Consider the following 15,937-nt stretch of genomic DNA (forward strand, 5'->3'; position numbering starts at 1 on the left):
TGTCTCCATATTCTGGCCTTGTTTTCACCACTATGTGTGGGCCCAATGGCATTGCCAGACCCATCTAGGGTAGCCTTCTCTTGTGTTCTCCCCCTTCCTTTTCTTCTGTGCCTGACTTCTCTCCGCTGCCTTGTCCCCCATAAGTTGTACCTCTGGCTTGCAGCTCTGTGCCTTTTTCCCCGCCTTTCTTATCTTTACCCGAAACTTCTCCTACTCCCGCCGACTTGTAAATTGGAGTGTCGTCCCCTTTTGCACCGTCCCCCAAACCGACCACCAATTGCCCTTTACCTCTGTAATGTGCAGCCCCCCGGCCGCGAAACCTTTCAGCCCCGTGCTTGTTCTTGCCTTGTTTCCTGTGGACCACTGCTGTTGTCCCGCTCCTGAAAATAGAAAACGGAGAGAGGGGTTGCGCCGCTCCTGCGTCCTCTTCCCCTCCCCCTTGTGCTGCCTCGATCTCCCCCACTTCCCATTCTTCCAGATCCTCTTCATAGTCAAGTTCCCACACATCCTCTTCACACACATCCATCCGTTTTCCAACACTCCTGCTCCTCATCATGTAGTTATTAGACATGTCATTGTGACCCACATGGCGTCTGCCATCACTGTGTTGTCCCCGATCCTACGGAGTAGAGAAGGCCGCCGGAGACCCCTCTAGCGCTTCTGACCAACGTGCCGGGGCCGTATTGCGCCCCGTTGGTATCGCCTTCCTTCTGCCAACCTCTTGCGTTGGCATTGACCTTCTGCGCGCCGCATGGCCGTATGCGCCACCGGCTCCCATCGCGCTGCCTAAACCACCGTCCTCCCCGCCTTCCATCCCCTTTGGCTCCGGAACCCATACCCAGCTGCCGCTCCACCCTTAAGTAAAGACAAAAACCCCAGGGCGTAATTCCTAAACTGCCTGTACCCCCCTGCTGCAGGCCGCAAAGGGCGTGCTGAGGAAGGATACGTGGGCCCTGCGTAACCTGGCGCCTCCCGTGGGGTCCTGCGGGGGGCCTGGCAAGGGGGGGGATCCCTATAGTGCGTTGGTTTTGCCTTGTGTGATAACCTCCTTGTACGAAATTGTACTAATTATTTAATTTTTTTTTTTTTTGGGGGGGGGGGGGCTGTATTGTCCCTAAATCACTTAATTGTGCCTGAGGGCCGGCGGCGGGGGCCCCCCACTGAATGATGTGGGGCACCCCCCCCTCGATAATTGTAGTAGCCAAACCCGGTTCTCTCGCCTAGTCTTATATATATATATATATATTTTTTTTTTGTTTCTATTTATCCCTTCCTATTTCCCTTTTTTTTTTTTTTTTTTAAATTTATATTAGGCCCCCACGCGTTCGGGGCCAGCACAATCTGGACCGCTGCTAATTCAGGGGTATGTTGGGCCTATAAAACAAAAAGGCCTGCTGAGGGGCCCCCAGGGGCCGACAGTGGCTTAAAACCCAGCCACCTGTTACTGCGGCCGGCAGGCCAGCAACCCGTGCCCTGATTCCTGTGAATGGCGGGGGGAGGGGGGGGCGGCCGCTCGAAAAGGAGCGCATGGCCGCCCCCCGTAGTTGTGAAGGATGAGAGGGGGGGGCGCGCGGGCTGAACGCGCGCCCCAGCCTACATAAATACTGCCAAGTAGCAATGCCCGCATACCCCTTCCCCGCCCGGGGCCCCACCCTACCTGCACCTCAAAAGAAAACCCGCCGAGAAGAGCCCCAGGGACCGGCCTCTCCAAATTAAAAAGCGCGAGGGAATCGCGGCAAAGAGGCCGGTCCCTCCACCCCCAACCCCTTTTATTTACTCCCCCTAGACCCGCCCTCACTTACCTTCTTCCCAATCCCTGTCCCTCGCCGTCACTTCCTTTCCCGAATTGACCCGCGGGAAGACTAGAGCGTTGCTCTTGCTTCCCGCGGGCCCCTCCAGTAGGTGAAAGTGGCTCCATGCAAATACTCCTAAACCACAATAAATGTATTCTTCTAATCACTTTTCCTTTTGTTTACCCTCTTCACACTTCTAATATCGTCTATCCACTTCGCCCCCTGTTTATTTTCAGGGCGGATCAGATTTTGATTATCTTCCAAAAATCCATGTTAAAATTAATCTCATTTTGATTTGCAAAAACAAGCTGCGTTCGCAAATGTCAACAATTCCACGCCTTTGTTGGGCTCTGGGCTAATCTATGTTTACATTGCTATTTTTGGTTACACAATTTTCAGACATATTTATTATGCATACTGCCATAAATGGAACTACATGTTTCTTGTTTTGTAGCTCTGTATGGAGCAGGTAGGGGCCCAACCGTATCAAGAGCCAGGCGCATCTAAGACTTTTCAGACCTGGCCACACCCTTGTCAGTTTGTCAATGCGATTTTCTTTCTAAGAGGTAGCCTATCCTGAAGGCAGGGAGATTGATTTTGCTCAGTTCAATTATCCCAGAGAAGACGTTGTCTCTGGTTAGTCTATCAGCAATTGCATTTATGTTAACTTAATGCTTGCAAAAGTGAATTACTTGATGAACAAAGGACAATGATCTGCACAGGATGTCAGTTAGATGTAGCAGACTCAGGGGGCCTCATTTACAAGGCCTGTGGCGCAGGGCGATGCAACAAGTGCCTTGCTGCGCCGCCCTGCACCACTGGGAAAGGGCAGAAATGCACCTTATTTACAAGATACAGCACATTTCTGTCCTCTCCCCCGGCTGGCACACAGATAGCTGCCATGCACCAATGCAGACACCCCTGCTCTATAGTGCAAGAGTGCCTGAGTTGTGGGGATGATTTTTCTTTGAGTGGGAAGGGACACCTTCCTGCACAAAAAAAATCTTTAGAGGAAAAACAGGGAGAAATAAAGATATTTCTCCTCGTTGCGTCACTCTTACACCACCCCTGAGGTGGCGTAGGAATCTGACGAATTCCCAGACTTGTAAATATGGGAATACGTCAGATTCCTTCAGGTTCCATGGATGTTGCTTGGGAACACCCCAAGCAACACCCATGGAATGCCCCTTTTACGCAGTGTTATGCATGAAAGCGGTCCATATTTACATGCCATTAAAAGCAGTGAAATGTTTGACATTACCCTTCCCTCATCTTTAAACAATGAAGGCACCAGTGAAGTGAGTCTGCTCAACACGTAACTCAAAATTAATGCCCTGAGTCCTGCACTCCAAGAACTTTGATTTAATCAAAAATAGTCCCAAGCCTTCTGTTTCTTTATGATGCTGTTTTTGTGGAGGAATTTACTCAGCAGTAACATAAATTCCTCATTAGGCATCACACGAGCAACAATGCACACCCTAAAAATAAACGTGTATATGGCAGATTGCTCCATCCCAAATGCCAAAAAAAAACATTCTGTCTCTGCAAATGAGCCTGTTCCCAATAATCTTCATTACCCGGAGTCATAGTCATCTTAGTCCCGCTCTTTACCCTATGTCCTAGTGCTCTTCATTCCAGTCCTGACTAAAGATGATGGCCCGTCCCCGAGTCAGAACTTTTTCTAAGCAAATTACACTTTTCAGATTTGTGCCATTTATGAAGTCACTTACTATAAACACAGTGCTTAATTTGAGCCAGTAGCTGCTGGTGGAGTCCATCATCACTCATTTGTAGGGACCATCACTTATTTTGCCTCATTGGACATTTACAGAGAGCAAAAGAGGGTAAAGCACACAACAGGGAAACAAGAAGAAAGAGAAAGACTGCAAAAAGTAATAAAAAGAGAAACAGGAACCTGCAAGAGCGAGATAAAAGTACAGGGAGTGTCTGGTAGTGGCTTGAAAAGGAATGAGGTTGTGTCATAGTTTGAACTCTTGCTCTAAGCAAGACTGCTGGTTAAAGGATGACAGTACTTTTGTTTGTAGGCAACTATGCCTATCCTACAACATCACAACTGTTTTCCTAACCTTACCGGCTCACTAGCAGCACCTCACCAGAAACACAATAGTAAAAGGTGATTTGTGGCAGCCTTTCTGCATGGACTCAAGAATAAGACATCTCAGGGAGTGTCGTGGTTAAACGGAGATTACCCCTTTCTCACAGATATAGCATGTCTCATATAAACAGAGGCAATGACAAAGATGCAGTAAAGATTCAATAGTTTTTATTTAACATAACTGCAATTTGCGATAAGTTGCATGGGCTGCAATGATTAGGATAATGAATAATGCAAGGAATAGAATTGTGAAGACGAGAGTCATTATTACAAAGACCCCCACCATCTTGGAATGCATAAGAAAGACATACGAGATGTAATATGCCCTAATACCCTAATGTGAGAGGCCTAACCTCCTACCTAAAAGAGAGCTGGGTTTGCTAAACCTAATATGCCAATACCATGTCCATGAGAGGAGCCCCCAACTCTCGTTACCTTGAAATGAGGTCTCTATCTCAGACTCCGCAGGGACACGAAGACTGGGTCAGCGTCAAGACGACGTGCAGCATCGATATCAGCGATGGTGGCAATGCCCTCTGGTCGGAATCCCTCTGATTATCTGTCTAAAGTGCGATGTATTTATACAGATCTACAAGGACCCCTGACGTAGGTGTGTTCCCAAACAATAGATAACAGACATGCTTGGGATGGCAATTAATATAAACAATCCCTCAAAAGTATAGAGAGGGAAAAACCCCTAAGTGTGAACACCTACTTTTTGTTTGTCTTTTTTGCTTGATTTTGATGTCTTAGCGCGGTGACAGTGATAATGTAAAGCATAACAAGTGGCCTAACTATAAACAAGGCAGCCATCTTAGAAGAATTAAATAATTAAATGACCTAAGACAGAGCAAGCTAAGTAGGTTAAAAGTCACTAGGTGACCGGGGCACGAGTCTGCAAGTCAGGGGCTAAGCTAACGCCTGTTATCCCATTAAAACGAACTAGGATTCACTACACCCTGCCCATTGCCGTAACAGGTATGACGAAGGTACAGGAACCCAAACGCTGAAATTGCTTTGAACTAAAAGCTAAAAACATAAAAAAGAGCTAAAAAAATCTTTAAAAATGTGTTAAACCGGTAATAAAATCAGTTCAGTTAAAATGCATACAGAGATGTTAATGTCAACCATGACAAGCACAGCGTGCCAAAGCAAGTTAATCTAAATGCATAACTTTAATCGGGAATGGCAAGCCAATTCATCAAATTATTTGCTGTACGCATGATCTTGAAGAGTGTCATTGAAGTCACCAACCAAGTACCTAAAAAATGAGTCAACATTATCTGATGTTAAATCGAGTGCTGGGCGGACAAACGGATCCACAGAGCAGTAGTGAGCAGTACTTTCTGGTGTAACGTCATTCATTGTAGTGCCCTCGTCCATGGTAGATCTCAAAACGGAAGGCTCATAGGTGGCCTCGCGGAGCAACCTCAGTCTCAAGGGGCATGACCGTGTCTGAACCCTCAGAGGGGACATCAGCAGTTCGTGGTCCACAGGAGATGTCGGTGCAACAGCAAGACAGACCAGAGGCAGATGTTCAAAGAGACACCATATGCAGTGAAAGACTGGTTGTACGCACCAGAGAAGTGGCCGAAATGACAACGACCAGTCATGCTCCAATTCCACCAGCAAGGGTGCACTGAAGATCCGAAGACAGTCTGGAAGATGGACACGAAACCAGACCCGACAGCCTTAAAGAAATGAGCAATCCAAGTGGTGCTTGAAGCATTGAATAGTCTGGATACCAGTTCTCCAACGTGCTTGGGGAAGTTGGTATTTAATAGGGATTGTATCTCAGCTGATGATCTCGCAATCTGGAGAGCATACGTCTCTTTTGCGGATGTCAAGGCAACCTTTTTTTGAGAAAATAGCTTCTTTAGCCTGCTCAGCTTGTCATAGTTCTCATTAATAGTATCTATGTGGGGCCACATTTCAGATACTTTTATCTCTCGTATGGGGGGGGGGAACAAAACATGTGCACGTAATGACCTTCAAGACCAAGATTGCATAGGCAACTCCTGGTCGCATGCCGCAACAACTTTGATCGTTCAGTACCACATAACTTCCATTGGAAAGTACATGAATTACCGGTCGAATCAAAGGGACGGGAGTACCCTTCAGAAAACAGACCAAATTTGCAACCCCCACATTTGTAATCAAAGGGCAACTCCCACTCTTCCTTAATATAGCTATCTCCTAGTTGCTCGTACCTCCCTACTACAAGATGCTACAGGCAGCTTGAGAAACGAAAGGTCAAAATGGGTAAATTAATTATGCCATGTAAGAGCCAGATAGTTGAAGGACTCTCTGCTACAGTGAAGGGCACCTTTTCTAGTGTTTCTCTGTGAAGCATGGTGAAACTAGCCTCCCTTTTAGCCATTGTCTGTTGTTCTCTAGAAAAATTAAAAGCAGTGAAGAACTCACTCCAGTTAATACACTTCCATGGAATACAGCCATTTTTCAGTGTCTGTAAAGTCCAACCCAGCTGCATGATGAAACGTAGCTGTGTTTGCCCATGATATAACTGGGACAAGTCTGTCTGAGTGATATCAATAGCAGACAACACTATATTTGATAGTGAATAAATCCTGTTGGACAGAGTATTCATGCCGATGTCGACAACTGCTAAAGCCTTTTCTAAATGTTCCTTATCTAGCAGCCTCAATCTGTGAAAGTTTTCAAATTTCATTGTACATGGCATATAGAAACCTTTTTGAGCGCTGTTTTCTAGGACCCAGCAGAAAATCCTGCAAGTCTACATCTTCAGAAAGAGTGTTCAGGTGTTTCTTAACTGTGGCTAACGTGTTGGTCTGTACCCATTGCTGGCACAGCTTACCCACACTATATGTTGTAACTATGCCTGTATGTTGACCCGATACAAAGTGAGGGTCTGGCCTGTTAATTGAAAAACACCCTGAAGAGTTAAAAAAACATGCTTGACACTCATTAGTGTCAGTGGGCCATATTAACCACCCACCGGGACTGGAAAGTGAAGAAATTATAGGTACCAGCCTCAACCATTGCATCGAGCCTGTCCTTGGTGATATTAAGGAAGTATTGCCAATCTTTAAACCTTGCCGGAGTGGGGATACTAGGCGTATTCAAGTCCTTAATTTTTGCTAACCCCAGACAGGATGTCTGCTGAATAGTGTCATTCAAGAAAATCAGTTGCACAGGAATCAGGCATGCTAAAATTGAGCCTCCCCACCCTGTATCTGCCAATCTTGTGTTCCCCATACACCTTACAAGTCAATAGTGCTCTTCCAGTATTCGTAACCTTTAACTGCGAGCCGGGAAACAAAGGGATCTTAATAAATCATTTTTGTGTCAGTTAGCAATATTTTCCTAATTTGTGCTGGAGGTATTTTAAAATAATACGACTCTGCTTTTTTTGTGTCATGCCCAGAAAAGTATGTAAATTTATCAATATAGTGTTTTGGGCTCCCCACCGGTGGTGTAGAACAGTGTTCCCACTGTGTGTAGTTTAGTACTGGCCTGTATCTAGTGGCACGGTGTTAGTAGTAATGTCCCCAATTGTTATAGCAGAACATTTCCCCATAATTCATTGTATGTTCATATACATCATCACTTTCAAAAGCGGAATAGTCCTTTATTTCACTTAGCATGGAATCAACTGTTTGGACATCCCAATCATCAGATACAACATCAGGTGTAATTACATCTGTCATAGAAATTTTGAACACGTATGGTATTTGAATAGTTTCTGTAGGCCCGTATATATCAAATGGAACTTTGTCCCACACAATCCCATCAGAAATCGGTATTGCTGTAACATTTACATGGGACAAGTCTCTTCGGACCTTATGTGAGGAATGATATGGAGTTAAAACTTCATCAACAGGCTCCACAGAGGAGCGATCAGGAATATAGTGACCATTTATGAACAAAAAGAAAACAGTCACAAAACCAATCCATAAAAATAATGCTAAAAATGTCAAACAGAACCATAAATAGTTCCATGGGTATATCAAATAGTTCTTTTTAAGCCATTGATACAGCTTACTTCTTTTTGAAACAGTGTCAATCACAGTAGTGGATGAGTCTGAAGAAAAATCATCAATGTCAATGAAATAGCCAGAGGCAGTCTATGCAAACACAAGAGCTGGTGCATTACTCGTACTTTGGTCCACTTCGCGTGGAGGCTCTTGATAGACGGTGTCATTAGTCTGTGATGTGTTTGTGTAAAAAACAGCCAAATCTTGGACAGGGGTGGTCATCGAAGTGGTGACTGGAACTAGCAAAAGTTCATTTTCCGCCCTCTCCATGGTCGAGGAGGTGTCTGTAACAGCATTGGACATAGTTGCATAGTCCGTAGTAGTGTTGTACATCCTACTATGTAGATGTATGTCCTGTTGAGTAGTGAGAGGGGATCGGGAACCACCCAAGGGACCTCTTGGTCTACTGGGAAGGATCGGCCACATGGTGTAATTTGATGTCATCGATCGAAATGAATCTGTATGAAACAAAAAGTGCATTTGAAGAACAAAACTCTTCTGTTTTTTCCAGATAAATGAGCACAGCCTTTGATATATCTGAAGTGAAAGGAATTGGTTCTGTTGTGTTTTCGTTATAAACTGGTAAAACAATCTTCTGAGACAAATCAAACTGTTTCTTCTCCTTCGTTCTAAATATTGGATCTGACCTTAATACTATTTTGTCTGGAACAAATCTGAGATATTCAGAAGAAATTACAGAAGATCCATCTTCTCTCAACTCCTGACAGATGTTATTGCTGCAAGAAATGTACCTTTTGATGACTGTCATGGTATGTCATATAAATCAAGGGGCTCAAAGGGTTTTTTGAAGTTTGTTTAAAATAACAGACAAGTAGCTACTGGTTTAGTATGACTGGTTTCCTTAGTTTCAAACTGTTATTTAATATGAACACCAGAGGACGAATTTTAGAACTATCACCCTATGAGTCTCTGAAGCCCATAAAACAGTCCACTGTGCTGAGATGACAAAGTGAAAGGAGTTAGACCTTTTAGAAACCTGTCCCTTAGGAGCTCCATAATCTGAAAGAATCACAGGGTTTGACTCCTAGACTCATAACCGAACACCACTTCACAAAACTTACCCAATGCTTAGAATGAGCTACAAGAGCTACTGGAGTTAACAGTCTCTTAAAAGCTTGAATGTCTATGTCTACTTACTTAGAACACTCTAAGTGTTACATGGCAAGCCTCCTAATTTCCATGCCATGAAGTATAAGTTCACACGTTATTTCAGGGATAGTTTTAGAAATTGAAGAGGTAGAGGATTTATTGGAATTTATAAGTATTGATCTGTCACTAGTTGTTTCAGCAATGGGAACAGTGGGTAACAAAGCCAGAATGGGGCTATTAGAATTACTACCCTTCCCTCCAAAACTTCGCCTGGGAGGAGTGGAGTTAGTGGAAAGACTTATAAGATTCCCTCTGACCTGGCAGTTGGTGGTGCATCAACTGTGCAGGCTTGATGAAACAATGTCTGTGAGCAGAAGAGAGGGAGAAGTGTGTTGCCTGGGATCACAAATAAGTCCAACCATGGACTGACAAATAATGTTACTATTTTCCGAAAAAATTTCCCGTCTTAGGTGGAATGATGCTGAGGAGGCATGTTGTGGCTGAGGCTGTCTGCCTGAATGTTCTGTGTCCCTGCTAAATACATTGCTTTTAGGGAAGGTACATGTGCTTCCACCTATGAGCATATGCCCTGTGCTACTTCTGCAAAAGCTCTGTCCTTTGCTCCCCCTTATCTGTTGGGATAACTTTTGGTTACTTGATTTTGAGTTATGATCAGCACTGGCTTCGCATGTGGGTGATGAGGAAACGTCTGAAGAGCATACCACATTGCCATCAATTCTTTCTAAGAAGATTAGTCTTACTCCATCTCAGACCAACTGCTTTTTACTTCCATCCTTTCCAAATGTGCTCTTCAGGCTCACTGTCTTGCTTCAGTTACTACTGAGGGAGTTGGGCATAGTAGGTGCACCCATTTCTGTAAATTCTATGGCACCAACCACCACTGCAGTGTCTGTTTCACCTTGGTTGACACTGCAATCACACTCTTGCAATACTGAGATACCAGGGATCAGTGATATAGGTCCCCACCTAAGTCCACATTTCGTTTTTGCCTCGTTTCTGAGGGCTTATTAAGATCAGTATTTACTGCCTTTAATGATAATCTTTAGGTCACTTCTTGGTAAGGAAATGACCTCCTCTACATCATGCTCATGCTCTTTATTTGAGGCGCTTGTCAGAGTACTTATTAAGCACCATTGTTCTAGTTGATTTGGCTGTGTTAAAACAGTGGCTCTAATTACATAGGTTTTGTAGAATGCATTCGCATTTCATGAGATATGAATTGTAGCTACAAAGTCACGGTGCCTGCCTAGATTCATGCACACATGCACTATCAAATGCAGTGTGGGCGTGTGACCTCCTAAATTAGGCTTAGGTGACACGTAATACAGCAGTAACATCCACTACCCTCAGAGGTCGACTCAAATGTTTTGACTCAGGTAGGAGTCATCAAATCAAACCCTAAGATCCAACAGCAATGAATAACAACAATATGCAATAAGGAGTCAGTAATTTACACACACTATGACCTATGTGGCCATGAATCATTACACCAAATTGGTAAAGTTTAAACATTTATTGCCCATTATATTTACAATGCTAAAGTGATGTAAACAATATGCAAAACCAGATTATAGTAATACAGAAACAACACAGGCTGTCCAAAACGTTTAAAGAATCTTAGTCTAAAAGAACAATCACTGTTACAAAAGAATCATGCAGAATAACAACAGAATTATTTGAGAAATGGCAACAGATGTAATTATCTGTGTAGCTAAATCAATAATAATCAATTAGTAAACGTTAAATTCAATTATTGGATAGGTCATCCCAACTTCTACTTCTAATTCGAAATGTATGTGTGGGCCTGGGCTTAGGCACATACAAAATTAAAAATGAGACAAAAATTAATTTTGAAAGATATGCAGACTATGGCGCTAACAAAAATGTGGTTGGATTTCTAAAAGAAACTTGCAAAGAATAACAAATGCTCTCTCAAGAGTGACAGCAGTTAGCAAAGTCTTCGTCCGCAGAACACAGAGATAGCAAGTCTTCAGTGATCGCATCAAGAACATGAAAAGGGCAACAGGTCAGTAGAGTTTGGCTAAGGTATCTCAATGTTAGAATCATAACATGTGAGTCTGTCTACATAACCCTCACTCAACTGAAACTGAAAATAACTGAACTACATCATCTGGAACTTTGCATAATTAAAGTCCCAAAAACTACTAGCTAGATTCCTATTGGACACGACTATGAGGTGAGACAATGAAAAACCAATTGGATTCTCCAATTTTAACTTTCTCCACGTTTCCTTGATATAGGCCCATGTTAACACTCTTCTCCGGATGACAGTTTCTGCAAAATATTAACATTGTAGAAAATAGCACAGAACATGACATTTTTACTAACATTACATCCTACCAGAAACTAAGGCCCATTGTTAAAACTTTTAATAGGTATCACAAGAAAGTACAGAATGAACAGTGTGAAAAAACAGTAGGTTTCCACTGTAAGCTTTCAATAGAATAGCTAATAGACAAAGTTTTTAAAGAATTTCACTGCAGTCAGCATAACGTCTCAACACTGTACTGTACTGTGGAAAAATATTAAAGCTTAGGTCTTTTGACTAATGTTAATACATGAAGAGTAAAACAATTTCAATAATCAAACCATATAAGTCTTATAATTATTGCATTTCAAAACATATTTAGTACATTTTTTAATCAGTCAATAATAATTTCATATCATTAGTTTTATTCATCAATATTAATTATCTTTTGTCAGTGCAAATGGTTATGATTTCAACAAAATATGTTTGCAAAGTTATTTATTATTTCATATAGAACTTGAGTTGATGGACACCATGTCAACCACATTTCAAACATGCACGTTTTACATTTCTAGCACTAGTTTCTCTAATTAGGCCCTTTAGTACACATTATTTCTATGATTTGTTTGCTCATAATTTTATTAATAATATTTGTTCTCTAACAATCCCTTCTCTGAGAGCAATATGTGCCGTCACACAAGAACATTTCATTAATGAGACAATTCAAAGCTTAGTTTGTTTAGTATATCTACAGTTAGGTTTTTGCCATTCTTCAAAAAATTTCAGATCACAAAAGTATCTGCTTCTCATCTTTTCCATTTCTATTTCTTCCCTCTGTCTATTTTTCATCATTTGTATTTGTATGAATTTGTACAGTTTGTAAAATCTGAATATACAAATGAGACACTCAACCACTATTAATAATGCCTTCAGTACCATTGCCACAAAACTCCGATCAAGATTTCCCAACCAATTTCCCATTTTTGTAAAACTTTACCAATATTTTCCCATACACTTGGTTGTTTCAGGTCTTTTAAGTCAGAATTCAAATTTGTCAAATTTTTTGTGTAGCTTCTAATTTCTTTACTATTTCTGGGATAAAAGTGCAACAATGTTGTGCCTTAAGCATCCAACAGACTCCTCCCTCTATTGCTAACTTCTAATGCAAGACGGTTTTGAAGAACCATCAAACTGACCACAGCCATTTCTGTATCCATAAGAAGCATTGATCCAGAAAACTTAGCATAGCATTTAGCATAAAGTCCAATATATTCCTAAATAGAAATACATGTCAGCATTCACTCGTTCCCACAAACTTAGTATCAATTTTGGGTTGAGGCCTTTATATACAAAGCTTCTCTATATTTTGGTAAACTAAAGCAAGCCTTCCTTGTGTGTTAGTTGTGCTATAAGCATGGTCATTCTTATAATTGTGTTTTACCAAGCCCTTTTCTATTTTCTCTTTAATTGCTTTTCTTCTGTTATCAGCCTGGTTCAGGAAACTTTTCTCAGTTGGCTAAATTATTCATGCTAAATTATTCCTGTGTGCAGGGCCATACCAAATGTCAGTGCAGGCTCAAAGAAATCCCCTAAAATGTTGGTAATTCTAGGTTTAGCAATACAATTTAAGTGCAAGTTAACCAAAACAAAAGAAAAGACCAGGTCAAAGTTTGAGTAAAAATATTGTATATATTCCTGATTATACAACCATGTTAATAACATACTACAACTGATCCCATAAGTTAACAGCAAGCTATGATATGTAGTTCTTTCTTGCACCAAAGAAGGAATCTGTGTACACATATAACATCCTCTCACATCCATAATCTCAACATATTCATGCAGCAAACAATAGTAAACATTGGAAGAAAGTTCTCCTTGCAAGTTATGTGAATGTAAGTAACTCTCAATTTTATAGAATTTGCCTAACTCAAAAAGCACAGGGATTTCTTGTATAGGAGAAGGTTTCGAAGTAGTTTCAGCTTCATCAGAAATACTCACACTTACAATCAGCAATAAACCTAACAACAAACTAGCAACTAACAATCCAACAGACACATGCTTACACCCATTGTTTCTATTGAGCTTGATATTGAAGGCCTATAAAGAATCAAAAAGTCGAAGGAAGAAAAATATAGACTTAACTATGCAGCTACAACAAAAAAATCTAAAATAATCTTCAGTTTTCTTTGCGATTTTATACAGCAACTTTCAGGCTCTCCAGAATTAATCAAAAGACAGTTTAGCAGCTTTGACAAAATCAATTTTGAATGTCTCTTTTAGTAGATCACAATCTGCTGATCACTATTATTTCTAATACATAATGTATTTCTTGATCATTGACAATATAATTTCAATACTAAATACAAGTACGCTTTCAGGTTCCAAAATGCTGAACTAGAATCTCACTATCAAAACAAAAGAACATAAACTTTTGTTCCCAATCATCAGCTGCAACGTACTCCCATTCAGGACCTGAGTACTTTTGACTTGCCATTCTTTTGCTTTTCGATTTTTGACTTCTACTTATTTCTCCATCACTTACAACTGTTCCTTCTGTTGTTCCCGCTTCCTCATTTATGCTTGATAACACATCAGAATCCTTTTCATTCTGCAGGTGAGGAAGATTACTTATCTCCTTCCACAGTTTATCTAGACAGTGATGATACTACTGGACTTACAATCCTTCTTGGTCTAGCAAGGATCTGATAATTTCTTCTTTGACTTGTTATACCTGCACCACTAGCCACTTCAGGAGGAGTCAAATTTGTATGATTTTGATTCAACTCAACAGCACTTTCAACGACTTCAGGAGACCATATTTGTTTTATCTCTTTTTCCCAATCATCTGCTTCTGGAAGTGTCCTTTGACTCAGACTCAACTCTCTAGCTATATCCACTTGTGTTTCTGCTGATACAGGTTCATCAGAATTGTCCTTAATTTCAGCTGTCAGAGGAGTACTTGGATCTTCACCAGTTTGCATTGTTTTTAACTCTGTAGTCTCTTGTTCTGTTTTTGTCACTTGTTCCTCTTGGGACCGTAGAGTTTCTGCTGGTGCTGTCAGGAACACTTGATCTTCATCATTTAAAGGATATGGCACTTTATGAGTATGGCTTGCATGAATCCAGTTTGGAACTCCGCACACTTCACAGCAGTTGTCGTCCCTTGTGTGACCTGGAATGAACTTTTCCACCCAGGCTCCAAGCAAGTCTTCTACACGTGCTTCTTAATCACCACCCAATCACCTGCCCCTAGACTATGACACTGGTCTTGGGATGGCAGCATGGCTGTTGCTTCCATCTGGTGAGACAAAGAGTGAACCACATTGGCTAGACGCTTGCAGTAATTCAGCAACAAGTCATCTGTTATGCTTTCAAGTGTATTTGCAGAAACAGCTGGCAATCTCATGGCTCTGCCCATCAGTAGTTCATGTGGGGTTTCTTTCTGTCAGATGCACTTTGCAAGCTCATTAGAACCAAAGGTAAAACATCAGCCCATTTCGGAGAAGTACATGCTCATATTTTTGGTAAACAAGCTTTCAAAGTACCATTCCTTTGTTCCACTAATCCAGAAGCTCCAGGACTATAACTACAGCGAACTTCTGCTCAATGTTTAAGGCTGAACATAGCATTTTTATCACCTCATTATTGAAGTGACTTCCTCTTTCTGATTCTAAAGAGGAGGGGAATCCGAACCTTTGGATCAATTCCCTAAGTAACAGCTTTGCTACTGTGAGGCTATCATTTCTACTAGTAGGGTGGGTTTCGAACCAATGACTAAATATACATACAGTCACCAACACGTACCTCACACCACCACACACAAAAATCTCAATGAAATCCATCTGCATTCTGTTAAAATTACCACCTGATCTTCCAATGTGACTCAAATTGACAACAGTTCTCTTTCCTACTTTCATTTGTTGACATATAATGCATCTGTGACAAATTGCTTGTGCAACCTGTGCAACCTGTATACATTTTGGATTAAACCAGGATTGCTTAAATGTTCGAATCATTGCATCTCTGCTAATGTCAGTTTGATCATGATAGTATCTAGCCACTTGTGTCAGTAGACAGTTTGGGACAACTACTTGCCCTTCATTTGACACCCAGATTTCATCAATTTGTCTGGTTACAACCCAATTTTGTCCAGTTGCTTTTTTCATCTTCTGAAACTACATCTTGCAATCTTTTAATTTCTTCCCAAGTGTCAATCACTGTCAACCGAAAACGTTGACTTGTCTCATCAGTACCTCTTACATTTTTCCACTCTTCATTGAAAGTAGCATGATGAAGTCCACAATACCTGATAATCTGATCAGCATATGCATTATCCATGGAAATAAAATAATCTGCTTTGCGATGTGCAGTACACTTTGCAACAGCAACTTTTTCATGTAATTGCAGACCTTTTAGCAAATCATGAATCCTATCACCATTTCTGATTGGTGAACCAGAAATCATCACGAATCCCCTCTGGGAACAAAACTGCTCGAAGTCATGCACCACACCAAAACCACATTGGCTGTCTGTAAAAATTGTCATTTTGAGCTGTGATGAAATACAGCGTGCTCTAGTAAGAGCAACCAATTCAGCCACTTGTGCAGAA

Source organism: Pleurodeles waltl, chromosome 4_1 (genome assembly GCF_031143425.1).
Source record: "Pleurodeles waltl isolate 20211129_DDA chromosome 4_1, aPleWal1.hap1.20221129, whole genome shotgun sequence".
Classification (NCBI taxonomy): domain Eukaryota; kingdom Metazoa; phylum Chordata; class Amphibia; order Caudata; family Salamandridae; genus Pleurodeles; species Pleurodeles waltl.